Here is a 22,666-nt window from a genome sequence, read left to right as displayed (position 1 = left end):
AGCTGATTCTGGTGCCAGGAGGCCTCGCAGCTCCGCTGATCCCGGGTTCGGGAGGCCTTGTGGCTCCACTAATTACAAGCTGGGAGGCCTCGTGGCTCCGTTGATCCCGGTGCTGGGAGGCCTCGCGGCTCCACTTGACACCAGGGCAGTGAGGCCTCGCTGCTCAGCTGATCCCAGTGCTGGGAGGCCTTGCGGCTCCGCTGATCCTGGTTCCGGGAGGCCTCACAGCTCCGCCGATCCCAGGTTTGGGAGGCCTCGCGGCTCCGCTGATCCCGGTACTGGGAGGCATATTACCCTTTTACTAGGATAGAGGCCTGGTTCACAGGTGGGGGCCGGTTGGTTTGCCCTGAAGGGTGTCCTGGATATGGGTGGGTGTCCCACTTGGGTGCCTGGCCAGCCTGGATGAGGGGATGATGGCTGTTTGCAGGTGGTCACACCCCCTTCAGGGTGGGGGTTCCCACTGGGGTGCCTAGCCAGTCTGGGTGAGGGGCAGAGGGCTGTTTTCAGGCTGGCGAGTGACTGAAGCTCCCAACCTCTCTTTTATTTCTTTTTTCTTTTTTATTCTGGGATTTATTTAACTTTTATGGCTGTCACTAGAGCTAAGAGCCGTCTTTAGCTCTAAGGCTCGGCTCCAGCTCTGAGACCTCGGCTGCTGAAAGCAGGTTTCTGGGCTTTGTTTACTTTCTGTATTTGAAACTTTGTTGTGACTCCAGCTCTGAGATCCCGGCTGACTGAAAGCAGGTTTCTGGGGTTTTGTTTAGCTTCTCTATTTGTAACAATGTTTCTTAGAGAGCAGCTGAGAGGCCAGCAGCGGCAGGCGGCAGGCGGGGAACCTGGATTCCTCCATTACTGGAGCAAGCAAGCCTCCCTGTTCGCGTCAGCTGCCTGGCTGCCGGCCGCCATCTTGGTTGGCAGTTAATTTGCATATCTTGCTGATTAGCCAATGGGAAGGGTAGCGAAGTTACGGCTAATTACCATGTTTCTCTTTTATTAGATAGGATTTATTGAATATAGTTCCTTTTCACATTTTTCACTCATTCCCCCACCCACTTCTCTCTGCTAACCATCCCTTTGGTCTCTGTTTCTATTGTCTGTTTTTCTTTTTTGTTTTGTGTTTTTTCACTCTTTTTATTTGCATTTCAGTTTGGATGATTTCTATGTCTTATCACCAAAGATTATTTGCCACATTAAGTCTATCAAACCACATTAAGTCTATCAAAATAATTTTTCATCTTTAATATGATGATGATTTTTCATCTTTTTGTACTTTTTTTCTACCATTCACATTGTACTTATTAGAAATATTTTTCCTATTTCTCTGATGGAATCCCTATCTGTTTATACATGCTGCCCATATTTTTCACTAAACCCTTACATGTATTTACCAGTCATTTCATAGTCCCTGTCAGAAATTTCTGACATCTAGATAATCTCTGTTCCCTGTTCTGCTGTCTACCTTTATATCTTGTTAATACATGTTTTCTCCACTTGCTTTTCTGTGTGTTTCATCTGTTTTGATGCAATGATGGACACTGGTCATAAAAAAGATTTGAGCGGGAGGTAAATAGTATTTATGTCCAGAATAGGCATACCCCATCTTCTGTCATGAAATTACTGTGGGGAATTAGGACCACTCATCTATGTACTGCCAAAAAATAGATACATTTTGAGAATTTCAATCTAGAATTTTTGAATATATAAAAGGAAGACTGACCTTCAATTTGGACACCCATGACCATGTCTTCATTTTTACATAATTCAAGGTGCCCAGAGTTTCACTGTAATGTGGTATTGAGGTGTTGCTTCAGTAGTGAAAAGATTCAAGGTTATCAATTAAAAAAATATGTTCAATAGTGGATAGAGCTAAATATGTAGTTATATACACAATCTGTTCCCAATCCCATGAAATTGCATGAAGTCATTAAGCTATTTTTCTATATCAATATCGGTGAACTATGCTTTCTATGTAGAAAATTGCTGCATACACTCATTTATAAGAAAGTCACAAGTATTATCATCATTCTTAAAATAGCATCAGATGAACAAAATTTAAAAATGTTTCATGGTGGGTTTTTTGTTGTTGTTGTTTTAGAATTTAATCACTCAACATTAGAGGTAAAGCAATCTGCCTGATTTTGAAAATAAAAATAAAAAGTATCTTTGAACATATACTTGAAATAGAAACCAAAATAGTAAGACTGATAACACTGTTACATTTAACCAGTGTTGGGATTCCCATCTTATCTATTTGTTCCATCTAGAGTTGAAGAAATCTTCTTGCCTGGTACCTTTTGAACTAAATCATTTGGGAGCAACCTAACATGTGCCATCAGTGTCTGAGGTGTCAGAAAAGTTCCAGTTTACTGAATTTCGCCTGTAGCCAAGTGAAGATAGAAGAGGATTGTGTTTTGTGTTCCATATATAAACACAGCAGTTATCCCTGTCAACAGCTGCTATTTGGATGCATGTCTGATCTTTCTCTTGAAACTCAAAGCAGTTTTTCTTGCTATCTTTAATCATTTTTATGCATTAGCAATTGGAATATCAACAATGTTAAACCATAAGTTAATGTTGTGATCTCTTTATTTTGTGAATGTTATAATTACCCTTCAAAATAATCTCCGCCTTTCCAAGTCAGAACATGGGTTACCTTGGGGGTTGGGAACTGCATGGAAGAAGCCCAGCGGCTTCTGTGTGCAGGCTGCAGTTCATCCCTCCCTCTGGACCTGCAAACACAGATGGATGCAGGTTGAGGATAGTAATCCATCTGTGCGATTATGTTCTTTGCACTTTTCTGTACCTATATTCTACTTCACTCATAAGTTTACCCCCAAAAAATAGCCATATTCTTTGGCAGCTGTTCTCTAAAATGAAAGTTAAAATAGTACAGAAAATTAGATTTCTTATTCACATTAGATCATTCTGGGATATTTTAATAATATAAAGGCAATACGACAGTTAAAGTGATATGGACAACACAACATGAAATGTCAACTGAACTGCTGCATTATCTTTTTAATTTTTAAAAAGGCTGAGGCTGGTGTAAAAATAAGCAGTGCTTGTGAATAACTATAATTTATGAGCTTGTGCAACATTATTGTCTGATAAATCTTCATTAAAAGAGTTGAAAATGCTATTTATAATATTATTATAAATAATTAGATATATAATTTTATGACATATAACAATATATAATTATAATTATAATCTATTGTAATTAATTAGAATAATTTATCAATATTATTACTTGTGGACAAAGCTAGATCTTTAAAAAATGTTTTTTATTTACTGATTGATTTTAGAGAGAGAGAGAGAGGGAGAGAGGGAGAGAGACACATAGACTTATTCCATTTAGTTATGCATTTATTGGTTGATTCTTGTATGTACCCTCACCGGGGGATCAAACCCGCAACCTTGGCATATCTGGACAATGTGAGCACCCACCAAGGCCCAGAGCTAAATGTTGAAGATTCTACTTTCTTAAAAATGACAGAATATCCCTTATATTAATAAAGATTTAATATATTTATTATTTTTGAAGTCTATTTTTATAATCACATTAAGGCCCCATACTCAAAATACTTTGAAATATTAAATCAATGATTTTAAAGAAACTAAATTAACTTGGTAACCAATATATTCTTATATTTATAATGTGAGAAAATAAAAATGCTTAAAAAGACGATTTGTTTGAGCTCACTCTGATAAAAGAACAAATCAAATGCCTTCTTGATTCCTGCTCACTGATCAAAATATTAGCATTTTAAGAGTAGAACCAACTTTTCCTTGAGAAAGTTCAAGATCGAAATATCAGGAGTTTTTATATTCTGGGGAGTATAAAGCATGTACTCCCTGTTCCTGCCATTTATTTATTTATTGCCTAAAATATACCTTTAACTTTTTTTCTCCCAAATCTGAAGTTCTACATTACTTATCTACACCAAAAACTCTGAGTCAGGGCTTTACATAGCAACTCAGTCAGCAGATGAAATTGCAGTACATGTTGCTCACCACCATGTTAACAAATCCTTGCAGAAGAGCAAATGAAAAGATGTAATAATTCAAGTGAAGTGGGATTTTTGAGCAAATGTCTAAATTGTTCAGTCACAGACCTGGGCTCAGTGGAATGAACCCCTGAAAGCCTGCTGCCTGATGTGTCTGCTGTGTCATTCCCTGCATCTGCGCAGCTTTAAGCTTCCCCTGTGTTAGACGCCACTGCAGTGCACGCCTGCAGAGTCTCTCCAGGGGCTTACCACCAAAGTGCCAGAAAACAGGACTGAACTGGAATGAGAAGCTTGAATCTCCTATCCAGAGAAGTAAACAGTACACAGCCTGGAAGTTGTTTCCTCTCCATTTAAAAATAGAGATGAAATTTAGCTGGCAGAGCATCGCTCAATCCCCCACCATCTCAATGAGTTCATACTGTGTAAATATTGTGATCTTCATAAATAAATACTGAGGCACAGCTGGCGCCAGCAAGATATCGCTGTTAGGTTGCTGTGGCCCTGTTATCACCAGTGGGTGTTGCTAATTATTCTCAGAACTGAGGCTCTGGCATAGGAGTGGAATGGAATGTAGAGGAAAGTCAACAGAGGTTGAAACAAAAATAAAACATTGTTTGTTTCTGTCCATAGCAAGGACATTCCACCCTTGTGAAAAACCAGAGATACATACAGGGAAGGTTTTGTGAGTTGCTTTTCTCTGTGAGTATGATTTAACAACACAATTTTATTTCAGCCCTTGATTGCATTCCAGCTGATTAAAATTCACACCACTTGTTTGTAAGGGCAAGAGGAGGTAATTGGGGTGTTCAGAGGACAACACTGTAAACCTGAATGTCTTAAAATGAATAAGATTACTATGAGGAAGTGTTGTTTTTTCCTTCCTCTCTCCTATCTGGCAGGTGTGTGAATGACCTAGCTTTGCACATAGCACACAAAAGAGGTTCATTGTGTGTAAACTGCCTTGGCTTGAGAAAACAAATGCTCTTTAGACATACCCTCCAGCAGGAGAGAAGCTGCATATGAATTGCTACATTCTTTTTTGAAAATGCCAAGGTTAATTTTTAATTGCTGGCAGCAGGGTAGACCTGATGACCACAGCATTCCACTCAGGTGGAGCTCCGTGCTGCTGGCTCATCAAATTATTGCTGCCTCTCAAGTAATACTTTTTTGACTTTGAGCCCAATGGATAAGCAGAGAGAGTACTGTTAAAGGGCATTGTGTTGTGCTCTTATGTTAAAAAAATCTACTCTCATTTACTAAGCTCAGCATTTCATTATACAACAGGGAGGTGTGAGTACAGAGAATGCAAATACGTACAAATCAGATTCTTTCTCCTAGTTCTCTTCATACATTTTCTCACCTGGTCTTACTCTCGGCAACCCTTCTTCCCCAACCTGTTTACATCCTCCTTTGACCTCCCAACCCCCATTGTTAAAAGGATTTAGACCCGAAGAGATAATTTGGAACCAGCTGTTCTTGTGACTCTCACAGGGGCACCTCTGTCTCCTAAAAATCTATTACAGGGCCTGAGATTGTTGGCAATCCCCTGCTGCTTTATTCAACAATATCTCAACACGAGGCAGTACATTCTGGGGTTTTTCCTAGCCTAGGGAAGAAAAATGCCCAATGCGTACTGAAACTGTAGGGAAATTTGTCAAAGTATGTTTAGAAAAAATTGCCTTGTTTCATAGTTGTTACTCCTGTCCGGCTTATTCAACCAAAACTATTCTCCATGTTATTCTGTGTCCTGAATAACTTTATAAACCCCATAATAGAGCTAATAAGGTCTGAAAAAGATTGCATGTGTTCTGACTGCTCCTATCTGAATGTTGTTACCATAGTTGCCTGCCTGAGCCACTTTATTAGTAAAACGCTGTTCACTCCAATTTAACAGAGAACACATTTGGCATTTGGCATAGTTCTCAGGCATAACAATCATTGACACCAGGGGTACAATTCAAAATGCCAATTATTTGCTAGTGGGATGTGTGCATTCATTGAGACCCCACAACTTCTCAAAATTTGTACAGCACAACTTTCATTTCTTGCAGTACTTGCTTTCAATAACTGCAACCATTTCAGTCTCATCTTTGTAAAGTAGTGACATCAGCAAAATGAATGTAGGAAAATCTAATGTTCAAGTAATTCCTGTCTCTGTTTATTCCTTGAATATTTAAAATACCCTGTGGTAGCCCTCTCAATCTTTGTATAGTTAAAAAACCATGGGCTTATTGGTTATTTCTTGTTTACTGTTTGACCTTGATCAATATCAATGGTCCTATGGTATGCATCAGAAATTTTTTCATATGAAAGCTATAAGTACACTGTGTCAACTCAGATTTTTCATGGATCTTGATTAGCCACCAAACTTAGTTGATCTTGTTCCATGTTTTCCTTAGATTAAGTCATATATATTAAAACTGTATATACCCAGTGTCTCCCATTCTATTACCTGTTCGGTACAATGGACTCAAACACAACATTACTTATAATGATTTGAGGCATGTAATCATTCATGAGAGATGATTCTTTAAACAACATTTCTCATTATTATCCAAACTGAAGAAATACGAAAGCCTCCGCTAATTTAAAGACTGGCATGCTGTACTCTCAACTAATTTTAATGAATCAGGACTTACTGGTCCTGTGGCTTTATTCCCATCCTCTTTGCTTCTTTGAAATTAAGAGCTAGGATGCATAAGTGTACCTTCAGAGTGTCTCCTGGGGATTCCTTGCATCCCCAAAACTGCAGGCTACACGAGTGAAGTGTTAGCTATCAACTACTATACTTTTCAGACATGGAGAAGACTTCCTCCAGCCACTAATGTGTTTTGAATAGTTCATTAGTAAACACTATTCTCAGGTAAATTCACACAGAAGCTTTCTTTTCCCCAAGTCACTCATCCCTGTGGACTATTTCTTGGCCATATAAGCAGAAGGACTGGCTGCTTTCTGCCAATTTTGTAGAAGATAATTTTTTGCTTCCATGTGGCCCCTTCATCAAGGTTACGTTTGTAGTGGGAGAGTTTCTATATGAACTTAACATATGAAGCTCAAGGTTACTTTGTAGTATCAGAGTTTTGTTTTTGTTCGTTTTAAAAAAATCAGAATATTAAAAGTCAGTCTCAAGTAAACAGGACAACTAGAGCAAAGTAAAATATACTGTCTCATGGCAAAAAATAATAGGACAAACACATTTGCCTTGAATGACATAAGATCCCTTTGTGCTTTTACATGCTAAATCATTTTTAGTATAGTTTTTTAAAAACATCAAAAATATTTCAAAAGATGCTCATATAGACCTATTGCCTAGATTTTATTCTTAACTATGTACCTCAAGACAATTCTAGTAGTTCATTTTATAACTCATGGTCAGAACCACCATCAGAGTTTTTAGATGGTCCTATAATGCAGTACTTTGACATTTTTATTTCTTATAATATTCTCATTTGGTATGAAGTAACCTTCCTATAACATTAAGAATATGCCTATTCTTGTTTTAGGTAGATCACATTTTCATTTAGAGCAATCCACGTGTCATAGATCCAGCACTGTAAGGGTCACATCACCTAGATCATAGTGCTTATCTCTCACATTACAGTGCTCTCCTTCCCCCCAAACCAACCCAAAACAAAACAACCAAAACTGTAAAACTGTATCTATGTCTTTATTTGCCAAAGGATACTTGCATATTTATAAAGACCTAATATGTATTTTTGAATAACCACAGTTTTTATTTCCCACTGTTTCTTATATTCTCTCAGAACTACATCACTCTCTTCTCTCATGAAAATGGTGTGAAATTTTCTGGTTGTATGATTATTAGCCAAATTCCTTCTCAGATAGTACCCTAATATATATAATAAAAGACAGATACAATAAAAATACAATATACTGTACAGTAAAACAAACAATAATATTATGCAATGATATATTACATGTATCCTAAGAGAAAAATATTCAGAGTGAAGATTTAAATGCTCAATTGAACTTTGTCAGAAAGATTTCCTTAGAAGAATGTTGGAAATACACTGAAAAGTAGAGAAGAAAGAAGGGATGTGTGAAGAAGAGTGAGTGGCAAAAGGGGGACACAACAATATCATGAGTAAAATGATGGTGGCATGGAAATTGCTTTATGTGTTTATGGGACTTAATACAGTTTGGTATGAATGAGATCCTTGTTGAAATATGTGAGTGTGAATGTCTCTCTGAGGGAGGTAAGTTGGGGGGAGGGGAGAGGGTGTTGCCAAGGCCAGTTCATTAAGGACTTTTAATCATATGAAGAAACTGATTATGTTTGGGATTTAATTACTCCAGTAGTCTTGTGCAGGATGAAAAGAAAGGCCAGGCACCTAGGCAAAAATATCAGATAGGAGATTAGAGAAGAGAACTTTAAAACCATAATTTGAGTGTTTACATAGGTCCACCTTAAGCAAGTTACTCCTATTTTCCAGGCTTCAACATTTTCATACATAAGATGGGAGTGATTGTGAGAACATACATCAGACAATACACATAATACACATAGAAACATAGAGTTGGGTATTAATATATAATATATGTTGAACAAATAGCAGGCATTACTAATATTGTAATTATTGTTATTAATAATGATTGCTAAATGTCTAACAGGACAAAGGTTGCTAGCTCATTGCCTGGAGACTTGTATATTCTTTGAGTTGGGGTTGGGGGAGAGTGGAAATCAGAGTGCAGGCTTTTTTTTTTAATATATTCTTACTGAATTCAGAGAGGAAGGGAGAGGGAGAGAGAGAAACATCAATGATGAGAGAGAATCACTGATTGACTACCTCCTGTACACCCCCCACTGGGGATTGAGTCCACAACCCAGGCATGTGCCCTTGAGCGGAATCGAACCGGGACCCTTCAGCCCTCAGGCCAACACTTTATCCACTGAGCCAAACCGGCTAGGGCTGAGTGCAGGCTTTTTGAATTGAAAGGGAATCAACACTGCCCCCTCTATCTATGGGAGCCTGTAACTCCAGGAAATTGCACTTATCTAAACATGGCTGATATAAGAAATGATCCATTTTCTTATAAAAAGCTGATGGGCACTGGTCTACTTAGGATTTACAGTAACTACCCTAATGAGATATGTATTCTTGGCAGGTACAGTACACTGATAAGGAGTAAGAGATTCTGGTGCACAGGAGCACAGGAATTTGAGATGGCCAGGAAAGCAGAATTTTCTTTGCTCTGCAGGTTTTCCCATTTAAGCAGCTCTTGTGACATGCTAGAAATATACACCTCTGTAGAGATACAGCAAATGGGAAAATGTTAGTTTCCAAATCTGTCCCCCTCTGAAGAACTCTCCTGCTGGGCTTAAGCTGACTGTTCATTTTAGGGCTCATTTACTATTTAGTTTGCAGAAGAGTTTTCAATATGTACAACGGCAAAGATACTTTAATTTTACTTGTGTGTTTTTTGGTTTGTTTTTTAATCCTCACTGAGGATATTTTCCCATTGATTTTTAGAGAGAGTGGAAGAGAGAGGGAAAGACAGAGAAATATTCATGCGAGAGAAACACATTGATTGGTTGCCTCCTGCAGGCATCCTGACCAGGGCCCAGACCAGGGAAAAGCCTGCAACCAAGATACATGCCCTTGACCTGAATGGAAGCCGGGACCCTTTGGTCCACAGGCCAACGCTCTATCCACTGAGCCAAACCGGCTAGGGCTAATTGTACTTGTTTTAAAACTATTTATGGCCGAAACCGGTTTGGCTCAGTGGATAGAGCGTCGGCTTGCGGACTGAAAGGTCCCAGGTTCGATTCCGGTCAAGGGCATGTACCTGGGTTGCGGGCACATCCCCAGTGGGGAGTGTGCAGGAGGCAGCTGATCGATGTTTCTCTCTCTCATCGATGTTTCTAACTCTCTATCTCTCTCCCTTCCTCTCTGTAAAAATTCAATAAAATATATTTAAAAAAAAAAAAAAACTATTTATGAATGAATACAATTTTTGAAAGCTGCAGAACCCAACACACAGAATAAATACAAAAACTGGGTTCAAGTTTCAATAAATAATCTACATGATTATAAATTTAGTTCAGTTGAATAATAGAGCTATTTCCAAATATCCCCATGTGTTATTTTTCATTGCAAAGTATTAAAATCCATTAGTTCCTCCTCACAAATCCTTACTACATTATTAACCCTACTTTACTTACGGGAGGATTTGATGTACCTGAAATGTGTGATTATCCTAGAATTTGGCAGGTTAGTCAAAGAAAGGAAATTAAAAATCAAAGTCCTTGATTCCCAGGTGGTTGATTAGCTCCTAAGGCAGTATAACTTCTGTTGGAATCACGATTCATACTTAGAAACTTACCATCTTGAGATCATTAAAAAGAAATCATGTAAATAGTACTAACAGGGCAAGATGGAAAGGTTTTTTAAGAATAAAGTATTTCCGGTCTATGGACATTTGCTGACGTGGAGACAGGGCTAACTTACTATCTGTTTCACAAAATAATACATTTAGGGTTAGGTAAAAGAATATTAGAAAAAAAAGTCATCTAGGACCTAGATTCTAGATACTTATAACAGTTTAATCCATTTGGATCAAGAAGTATAAATGAAGGTGGGGTACACTTATTTAAAGGTGGATTCACTTGGTACAATATGATATTAATGATCAAAGTCCAAATACAGGTACACTCAACTCTTGGTAGAAATCATAAACATCACAAAATCTTGGTTTGCTTCATAAAAATAAGCAGAAGCAAAAAGGGAACAGAATATAAAGAATGGCTGATTTTGTGGAAAAGGGAAATAAAGGCCAGAGAGTAAATATTAATAACTTAGAGGGCTTTTAGCTCAGGTCACCTTGACAGTTACTTGAATAGGCTCTTAGTGGTTCTTCTAATTTCTAGCTAGAAACAAAGCAAAATAAATAACTTTCCTCTAATCTCTCAGTTTTACTCAAAAGTGATTAATCTGCTTAAAAAAATGAACTGAACCTTCTCCTATAGGCTTGGGAATTTATTACTAGTAAACCTTTTTTAGTATCAAGGAGTCAAAGATTCCCAGCAGGTTTTCTCTCCTGAAACTTCTTTTTCAGAAAGGAAAAACAAATCCAGTATAAAGGTAAAAAAAGCTAAGCAGTAGTTATTTAATCTCCTTCTCTCAGTGGACAACCCAGTTTTGGGTTTATATTTGGGAGAGCAAAACACATCTAAAAAGAAGGCAAATATCACAGTTATTTGAAACCTACCTTTGTGTCTTTAGGACTCCTACATAATAAATGAATAAGGAAGAAAGATGACATCCAATAGCTTTGATGTTTGTCTGCACAATGATTCTACCCCCAAGAAAATTAGGCCCAACAGGGGACTTTTGAATATGACATCACCAGTTTGGGGCTTGGGAAGAATCCTTGGCCTCCTAGGGTCCAACATTTTAATTCTTTACATTTTTTATGAACCACATGCATGGGAGAGGAAAGAGACATGACATTAAAAAATACCTCTTCTTCCTACTGTAGCAAAGGGACAATTGCAGATGGCCTTCTTGCTGTGTTACTGAGGAAGGAGAGGCAGGACTCACTGATGCGGGCAGGGGCAGAACCCCAGCCAATCCTCAATGGACAGGCAGTATAAGTAAGAAACAGGCTTTGTTATAAGAATTTACTGTTTGGATGTTGTTTATTACTGCAGCATAATCTCACCTCTTTGAATATATAGTTGATATTTTCATGAGTGTTCATTAGATGATTAAAAACAGATAAATAAGATAAAAATATTTGTATTAGTTGACCAGCCTACCATAATAAACTACCAGAAACTTAGTAGCTTAAACAACAGTTTTAATGGCAGAAGTTTGAGGTCAAGGTGTCAGCAGGATTTTTTTTTTTTTCTTCTAATAACTATGAGGAAGAATTTGGTCTCCTGGTGTTTTGCTGGCAATCTTTGGCATCCCTTAGCATATAGAAGCACACTCCAAACTCTGCCTTATCTTCTGATGGCACTCTTCTTGCATACATGTCTGTCTCCAAATGTCCCCATTTTATAAGGACACCAATCATACTGTACTAAGGACACAACTTACTCCAGTATCTTAACTAATGTCATCTGCAATGACTATTTTCAAATAAGGTCTCATTCTAAGGCACTGGTGTTTGAGACTTCAACATATGAATTTGGGGGCTACATAAATTCAGTCCATAACAAAATTCATAGAATACAATATAGACATATACTAGTATGAATCATTGAAAGCCAGCTCTTGTCAACCAAAAATTATGGTTACTCCATTTTCTTTTTTGACCTCCTCACAGATAGCATTAAGTTTCTTCTCTAACTTATAGTAAGAAAGAGAACATCTATAACAATATATAATATAGTTTGGAACTTGGAAATATTATTCTTGTTCAGATAGAACTGTATAAAGAGATTATACTTGGATTATAAAGTTTAGAGAGGTAGCATTTTAGGAACTTCCTTGTGTTCTATAGTTTTGGATCAAAGGCTGGTTTCTGCATGTGTGTTTTGAAAAACTAGAAAAGTAGCACCTAGGAGAGTTTGGGCCTGGGGGAGTGGTTCTGAACTGATATGCTGTTTTAGTAACATCACCAGCTGAGGGCTTACTTCTGCTCTTGCCTGAAACCCCTCTGATTTGGGTCAGAGGATGATGAGAGCGAATGAGGGGACATTTTTGAATTAGAGCTTTAAATTGATGATGAGTGGAATGATTTAAGTTTTAAACTTTCATTTGTCTCTGTCAAGGGCAGGGCTTGGGGATTGGTGAGCTTGCTTGGACAACACAGCTGAGCAGAATTCAAAGAGGAAAATAGGAGAGAATGTAGGACGATTAGTGTGCAATGTGGCCTTATGGGTTTTTTTTAGAACTCCATGAAGGGACCATGGAGGGGTAATCAAAAGGTCTGGAGTCCGTGTTTGTCAGAATTACTATGAGAATGTCATAGAGGTGAAGCAACAGAGATCTAGAAAGTGGCATCAAAAGTTTGGGCAATGCTCTTCTAATTGCCTGCATTTTCCCCCTAAAATGGGCAAGCACAGCTCTGATTCACTAACGACATCACAGTAACCGCATGGTGTTGACAGGCACTAAGGAGCTCTGAGACTCAGTGAAGAAATGTCCCCACCATCCCTTTCCTTCCCCATGGTACTGTTCAAAGATAGCAGGTGTTGATCTAAATACGTCCTATTATAGGACCCTGACTGGGTCTGTTTACTTCACAGGTAATTTTCAAACAGCTTTAAGATCCAGAAAACCACAAAAAAGGCAGCTAAAACTTGGTGTTTAGGCAGTTATTTACAAGATTAATTGGAGAAATCTTTCCAAACCTCTTCAAAAAGGTAGAGAAGCGCGGTATTATTTAGGAACTCTGTCCTTTCTTGTCAGTTTGGCAGCTGTCTTTAGGCTGCTGTGCTGGCCTCAGATAAACAATTGACTGTAGGTATTGGGCCAGATTACCTCTCTCAGGCTCGTTCCCACACTTCCCTTCCCTCTAGCCCTGCCCCACCCAGATTCCAGGCAACTAACCAACATTCCTCTCATCAGACTGGTGAGAGCCAAAGGTACACAATGATTTTGGAAATTCTATGGAAACAGATAAAACAAACTTTACAACTCTTATTACTCCAAGGATCTCTTGAGGCCACCCTAGAAGAGATATTAACATTACTTAAGTGGGATCCACCTCAACTTGTTCAGGATCTCAATGGAATTTTGGACAAAAGTCAGTAAAATATTAAAGTATTATGTTGGTTGTCTTGATCCCCTGCACGTGAACCTCCCTCAGGAGTCTGGGTGACAGACTTGCTTATTTTGGGTAGTATTCAGGCATTACTGCCTTATTAAGACAATTACTACCATTAAACTCACATTAAGCTCTATTACCAAGTCAATTTAACTCCAATTTCTAATATTCACCTTTAAGTGTTTTAAAACTAATTTTAAAAATTTGATAGGTATTGGGCGATGATTTTTCTCAATTTTAGATGACAATGCCAGTAACAAAACTTTTACAAAATTAGTTCATTTACCATGTTCTCACTTCCTATGGTTCTAGGAAAGAATTTACTTTAAAAACAAAACCAAGCCAAAAAATAGAAAAGGAAAGCATTTTAGTATTTGTTTATTTGCATTGCTCTTACACAGGGCATTATTTTTGTTCTTGTTAATAAAGTGTACTACAAAATTAAAGTAAAATTTGCCATTATTCATTACTTCTTTATAGGCTTACGTTTTTATTTTAAATACAGAGCAACACATTCACAGTGATATTATGAGTTACATTGGAGATATGATTTTGAGTCTATAAAATATTGATGATTATTGTCTTTTTTATTTTTAATCTCAAGATTCTTTGAGTGACTTAGTTACAGCTACTGTATATATCCTTAAAACCCACAGTGACTCATAAATTTGCATATACATATATTGAATTGGAAATAAACTGCCAGTGAATTTCAAATGCAATAATTTATTTTTCTTTTGAAGCTACAAGAGATGGTGACATTTAATTCTGTTACCCTTCAAATGTCACACAAGTGTTTCAAAATAAAATGCAAGATTATTTCTTTAAAATTTAAAATGCAACTTTATATGTAACTTTTCCCCCAAAATATTTTACATATCTACTTTAGTGATTGTGTATCTAATATAAAATCATAATATTGTACATGTTTTTAATTTCAAATGTTAAAATGAAAACAAAAATATTTGAAAATTCAAGTTACATATGTATGTATCTATAATAATAAAAGCGTAATATGCTAATTAGACCGGGGATCCTTCCGGACATCCTTTCATCCTTCTGGATGAAGCTGGGGCTGTGAGGGAAGCTCAGGTCCTGAGTGCCAGAGAGAAGCCTGGGTCCCGGGTGCCAGAGGGAAGCTGGTGCTGGCGGCCAGGGGAAGGAAGGCCTACTCTTGCACGAATTTCATGCATTGGGCCTCTAGTTATATATAATGTTACATAATAATAATAGCATCATACTAGAAATAAAATGTTTATTCCCTCTCTCACCATTACTACATGTTTACAATTGTGCAAGTGCCTAACCCCGAAGTTCTTAACTTTTTGGTTTCAGGACCCATCCTATAATCTTCAAAATTATAGATGGTCCAGAAAAGCTTTTGTTAATTAAAATTAAGACTGATAAATTAAATATCTGTGTACTGTTAATTCATTTTAGAAATAGAAATATGTTAGAAAATAATGTAAAATATTTTCATGAAAGTGATATTTTCAAAGTAAAAATATATAGTGAGAAGAGTAGCACTGTTACTTGTTTTCATATAACTTGACTGCACACCTTAACAGAAGCGTGGGCTTCTCATCATTGTATCATATTTCATAAGTCATCATAGTGGTGATTTCATCACACATTATGAATATTCTGAGGCACTCCATTGTACATTCAGAGGAGTATCAATGGGAAAAATACAAATAATGTATTCCTCAAATCTTGTAACCAGATTTAAGGCCCAAAATGCCCCTGGATCCCACTTTGAAAACTTTGGCCTAAACCTGCTGTGTCAACATATTTTTTCTTTGCACAGGAAAGCGTTTAACTTGCTAATAACAGAATTTTTGTTGTTGTTGTTCTCTTATGAAGTCAATGACATTCCTTTTGGTAAGTAAAATATTTCCATTATTTTATTTACTTTTTTTATTCACTTGTCCTTATATGTTTTTTAGGAACTGTAATGCTTGCTGGAGATAAAAGCATGACTAAGACATTACACTTGTCTCAATGAGCTCAAAGTTTGGAGGTTTTGATCTCACTACAGCCATGCATGGAAAGGATAGGACTAGAAAGACCTGGTATCCCTGCAGTTGGGCTCACACACAGTTCCCTTGCCTGCCCGGTGACTGCCTCACTCATGAACCACTGCACAAACACTGTGGTGACCAAGAACAGGCACGGACAGATGTCAATTGTCCATATCATTCTAACTATTTGGTTGTTCAATGCACCTTCTCCAGTGGATGTTCTCTAGTAAGCATTGATCTTTGTACCTTACATTTTTTACCCACTCCCATCAATCCTACCATATGCCTTTCCTCCAGACATCCTGGTTTCCAATATTCCAAACTTGCTTCTTCCAGCCCTATCTCAGTTATCAATAAATCGCACCACAGTTCTAGATCCAACCATCTTTGCTCTTTGTGATAATCAAGTTGGATTCTGTAAATAGTTCCCATTTGCCAGTTGGCAATGTGTTAGGTTTTGTCTGTGGAGGGTGCTTCTGGGAGGCTGCAAGAGGAAGAGGCTTCTCTTCCTGGGTCTTGTGTGCTATCTTCTGTTTTGATTTGGTGTCTCATGGTGGCCAGCAGCATGAGAGACACCCAGAGGTACTCACCTTCCAGGTGACACTCATTGGGTTTTGGCAGTACCCCAGTGAACAGTTTCCCAGCCAGTTTCATCAGCACTTGCCAGGGTGGCTTCCTAGCAAGTTTGCCATCATTCCAGAGGGCAAATTTTAGCCACAGCCTGACACCTCGATTTATGATTGTCTGTCTTGGTGTATGTGAACTCCTTATGATTCTTGATGGCAATATAAAAAATGTATTCTCCTTATCAGGAGATGTATGCCATATTCTAGAGGCTGTTTTAATCTAGTCTGGAAAAGATGCCATAAATGGAACTGGGACTCCACAATCTTTGCATCTTTATGTCTCAGGGTAGCAATGAACTCTCTCATTTATAGAAGATATCATTTATAGCATATATATATATATGGATTAGCATCAAGGATATATATCTATTCTTTGCTACTATGATAGTTATTATTGTACAGGTCAAAGGACAAATGTGTGGGTCCTGCCAACTGCTATATATAGCCTTTTCACTTACACATATTGGACTAAAAAATTACTAGCTTTCCTTACTTCCACTATGAGATGGGCAAGAGGCATTCTCCATTAATTATTTGATCTCCAGCTAATAATACAGGGTCATTATGAGGATACCATGAAGCTCTGTATAAACACCAATGCAGACCCATATTCAACAATATTTGAAAGATCTGAATATTCACCTTTCCCCATTGTAGAATTGCCTTATATATGGCTGTAGTTTGTTTGGGAGGGACTCAAGAAATCACTACCATAGTATTGCAGGTCTGTCCTTCCTTCTGCCAGTGAGTTTTGTTTGTTTGCTTGGAGAATCAACAGTTCTGAAAACTGGGTAATGGATCAAGATTTTCTGTTGGGGAGGCTGACTTCAGCCTTCTCATCATCCATTACGCTGAATTCTAGCAGAGGCCCATAAGCAGGTCAAATCTGCATTTCAGAACCTGTATAGTTCTCTGCTGGAAATGGCACAGTTTACTCCTGAACTTGAGGAAGGCAAAGGTTTTCTTTAAAGTACCTGCTTCATTTGAAGATTGCATAGTCTTCAAGCAAGTTGAGTGTTGAGCCTCTATCATCCAATGAGGGAGAGCATGCCACTTTTGCTGGCCAAGACGGATCCAGAGAATCTGAAGAATCAAACTCTCAAGGTGTTCTCATTTCAAATTCAGAGTTACACTCTTTCTATCAGGGCTCAGATTTTGGAATACATTTTAGACTGAAAATTCAGCCTTTTTTGAAAGTTTGTCACTCTTACAATTAGATCCTGCACCATGTCTGCAGCTCTGTATGTTCTCTGACTGCATGAGATTAGTTCCTCTTTAAGTGCTGGCAGGAAAGCTTGCCAATTCTTACATTTTGCTTTAAAATAATGATTAATCAATCTAAATTACTGATCCATAAAATCAAGCCTGTCATTTTATGTTTTTAAGCATCAATATCATGTGGCGATAGTAATCTAATTCCACATTCCTCTAAGTTACTATTATCTTGTATACTTTAAAAGCAAAACATTGCGCCCTAACTGGTTTGGCCCAGTGGATAGAGCAGCTGAGGACACAGGCCTCAGCAGGTCTGCTTGGGAGGGGCAGTGATGTGGGCCAGCCACATGGTCACGTCCCCCATTGGCTCATGGGGCCCAGGGGGCCCTGCCCATTTGCCCACCTGTACATACTGTCTCCCTACCCCATCCAGCCCCCAAGTAAGCACTCTGCCCAGAGGTGCTGGAGGGCACAGCCCCTCCCTTTACTCTCAGGTTCTCCCCATGTATTTCTGCCCATGATTCCTTCTGGAAACTGTTCTCCCTGAAGCCATGAAAGGTGTGCCCTCCTCACACCACCCCCTCAAAATAATTTTTTTAAATAAAGGAAAATAAACACCTAAAAAAAAAAAAAAAAAAGTGAGTCGGCCTGTGGACTCAAGGGTCCCGGGTTTGATTCTGGTCAAGGGCATGTACCTTGGTTGCGGGCACATACCCAGTGAGGAGTGTGCAGGAGGCAGCTGATTAATGTTTCTCTCTCATCGATGTTTCTAACTCTCTATCCCTCTCCCTCTCTGTAAAAAATCAATAAAAAATATATTAAAAAAAAAAGCAAAACATTGCACTTACTAATGCACCTCCTTCCATCTGTTTCCTTTCCCAATTAACTACAGGTGAAAGTCAGTGATTGCAGTCTAGAGCATGCCAGAGACAATAAAGAATTCCCCTACCAGCAGTAACATGATCTCACTGTTATCTAACCAGTTTATAATCTGCTTCCAGATACCATCCACAGAGTCTACTTCCTAGGTCTATTCCTGGCATTAGGTGACCTCAGCAAAGTCCGACATTGGGATTCTTGTGATAGTGACATAATTATTGAGGCAAAGTCTCAGGAGAAAGGAATTGAGGAAAGCAGGATACGGCAGGAAAATAAAGCTAAGCAAAAGAGGCCATTTATCATGGTCACATGGATCTCCCAAGCATAATCCCCCTTAATACGAATGGGCTGGTTTTTTATTCCCTGGTGTCTGTGAGTCTAGCTGAAGGAGAAGTCTGGGGAAGTAGGAAGAGAATAAAAGAGGGAAAGGACATAACTTTAGGCATAGAGTTACTAGATAAAATGCAAGACCCCAGTTATATACTTAACGCTATAAGTATGTCCCAAATATTGCACAAAATGTCCTTAAACTAAAATGTATATGTTCTTTATCTGGAGTTCAAATCTAACTGTACTTTATATTTTTATTTGCCAAATCTGGAAAAAATACTCAGGCCAGCTCCTGTTTGGTGAAGAGCAATTGGAGAAGGGAACATCTAAACCGTTAGCTGCTATGTCACTCAAAGCAGATGAAGTATATTGAAGTGGCCACTAAAAGAACCCGAGCAAGGCACCAATGGATTTCATATGATATCCTATTTAGTGTTGGTGTTAAATCTGTCTGTTAGAAGAAAAGCAGGGATCCTGAATTTTGACTCAAAATACATGTTTAAGAAGAAAATTAAAACAAAATTTAACAAAATAGAATTAAGGAATGTGTAAAACCTATAATTCTAGGTTGATTAATACTTGAAGAGATCACAAAGACTAGTCTAACCAAGTTATCCTATATAATAAAAACCCAGAGACCGAACAGTGGAATGACCAGAACGACTGATCGACCAGTTGCTATGATGTACACTGACCACCAGGGGGCAGATGCCCAATGCAGGAGCTGCCACCTGGTGGTCAGTGTGCTCCCACTGCTCAGTTGACCTGGATGAGCAGCACTTCCACAGTAGGCCGATCCCCACAGGCCACATCCTCCACCAGTGCACGAATCCATGTACAGGGTCTCTAATGTTTTCATATTACTCATCATCTGTTGGTTTTCAGTAACCAGATATCTCACTTTCACTAGCATAGATAAAATGGAATTTATTGCAAGCCATGGCTGGGCAGCTCAATTGGTCAGAGTGTTGTCCTGAAATGCAAAGGTTGGGGGTTTTATCCCCAGTCAGAGCACATATAAGAATCAATCAGAATCAATCAATGTATGCATAAATAAGTGTAACAACAAATTAATGTCTCTCTCTCTCTCTCTCTCTCTCTCTCTCTCTCTCTCTTTCTCTCTCTCTCTCTCTCTCTTTCTCCCTCCTTCTTCCTCTCCCTCCACCCTTCCCTCCCTTCATCTCTCTAAAATCTATTAAATTTTTTTCAAAAGGGAAATCATTGTAATCTAAGACAAGTTATAACTCTTGAATTTAGGATTTTGTGTAGGAGGAATGTCCTTTGGCATAAGAAACAATTAGAACTAGGAACTTGATCTATTCAGCAGACTTACTTCTCTTGTTCCATTTCTTTCTTCTGTTTTCCCTTCTCTAATGACAAACTAGTGTCCAGGTAAAGACTGATTTATCTTGAATCAATCATGGCTACAATCCCACCCTCAAGTCCCTCACCTTCACTGGAACTTGATGGATGTGGTAGATAGTAGGTAAAGAAAGAACTGAGGTGCTGGGACAAGAGAAACCAATAGGTCTCTTCCGCAATCTTCACTGAAGAAACAAAAAAGATTTTAGGGAAAGGATGGTGACTAGAACAGTTAAAATAAAAAGTTGAAGTAAATGAGAGTCAAATATTTTCTCCCTTCCTGAATAGAGTCTAGATGGAAAAAAAATATTATTGGCAATGAAAGTTTTTATACTTATCCTTAATATTGTGTAACCATGATGGTCTTATAAACTGTCCTTAAGGGAAATGTGTTAATTTCTGAATTATAGAAGAATATTTTAAATGAAAAGAGCAAGTTAATTTAAAAACTAGAACATAGAACACTGTGAAGCATGTAAAAGTAAAACAAAGTCAAATATATTATGTTGATTAAAAAGAAAACAAAAGAAAATCTAGAAGAATGCCCTTCATCCACAGAGTAAAAGTAGCATTAAACTTTAATTTCTATAAGAGTGACTAAATGATGGTGAGAAAGTTTTCACAAAGTAGTTAGAAAAATTCCCTGCTTAAACAAAGATAACTGGGTAAGACAAATAATGGGAATGAGCACCCTGCTCTCTACTAATTTGCAAGAAATGACATTATTATTGTGACATCATTGTGACAGATGAGAAAAGACAGAGGCTTAATGGCCCTCTAAGAAAAGTTGTGAACTACTCTTTATGATCCTGCCAGAGAAAGATAAACATTGAGACTCTGGCATTCCAGTTATTTTACTGGAGGTCAAAGGATAGAGAATCCTGGCATTATTGTAGTTATTCCTTTAATACATTGTACAAATGGGTTTGAATGGCCTAGGAATTTTTATGGTTTTAATCATGTTAGCACATTCATAATTCATTCAACCAATACTTCTCAGTATGATATAATGTTATCATAAATACATGGAATTTGAAGGTTGTAAAGGATCTTAAATGTCCAACTTTCCTGCCAAGAGAGAAATAACTTCTATTCCTGAAACATGGACATTTCTAACATATGGCAGGCATTCCACACTTTCTGAAGCAGCTCATTACACTGTTAAACAGTTCTAATTCCTGGCAAATTCTTTTAACATAAAGCTAAAAATTACCTTCTCAGATTTTTCACTTATTGGTTTGGTCTTATCTCTGCCCTCTGGAGATAAATAAAACCTGTTCACTCTTCTATATATTATAGTATTCCCAATATTTGCAAATAATTATTATAACCTGTTAAGTATTCTCTTTTCCATGCTAAACAGTCCCAATTCCCTTAGCAAATGCTGAGCTGGTTTAAAAATATCTTCTACAATCTCAGAGGCTCTCTTCTTCTAAATCATTAAACCCCTAAGCTAAATAACAAAGCAGTTGTGCATTCAGTTCAAAATAGAGTAGGATTTATTTCCTACTTGATTGATACAACTTAATATAATGCCTATTATAAAATAAATCATCCTACTTTCTTTCACTGTCTTGAAATCATTACTTTTTGGAAGAAATTAATAAATTAATCAATATATATTTTAAATCCTAAAACTTTCATACATTTTTCCATATAAAATATCTTGTCATGTTTTTGAAAGATAATTTTTAAAAATATATTTTTATTGATTTCAGAGAGAAAGGCAAATAGAGAAAAACATCAATGATGAGAGAGAGAATCATCAATTGGCTGCCTTTTTCACTCTGGGGATTGAACCAGCAATAGGGCCTGTGCCCTGACCTGGAATCAAATTTTGACCTCGGGGTTCATAGGTCAATGCTCAACCACTGAGCAACACTTGCCCAGCTTGAAAGACAATTTTTTTAAAAAAAAATTTCAATTTCTCTGCATATATAATTTTGGTCTCAGTCAACTGATTCCCACATATTACAATCTTTTTGAACCTAAAATCTGCCATTAATACATTAGTCATCTCACCTAGTGTTATCATCCATGAGTCCCTTAAATACTTTTGAGTACATATTAATTATTAGATACCACAATGGGTGTGAATGATAGAGTGCTCTTCTCTCACAGAGATTATAGTATAGTGGGGTATGGATATGATCTGCATATCTAATTTTATTTTATATTTTTAATTTATCTTTATTGATCTCAGAGAGGAAGGGAGAGGGAGAAAGAAAGAAACATCCATGATGAGAAATAATCATTGATTGGCTGCCTCCTACACACCCCCTACTGGGGTTTGAGCCCACAACCTGGGCATATGCCCTTGGCTGGAATCAAACCTGGGACCTTTCAGTCCACAGGCTGATGCTCTACCCACTGAGCCAAACTGGCTAGGACTGCATATCTAATTTTAATCAATCTTTGCAAATCTCAGAATTCATTTCTTTTGCTATAATAGACTATATAGTCATACATATTTAGTAGAGTGACTATATAA

This window comes from Myotis nattereri, assembly GCF_964212035.1.
Source record: "Myotis nattereri genome assembly, chromosome: 6".
In the NCBI taxonomy this organism is placed as follows: Eukaryota; Metazoa; Chordata; class Mammalia; order Chiroptera; family Vespertilionidae; genus Myotis; species Myotis nattereri.
Note: the sequence above shows the minus strand (reverse complement) of the source record.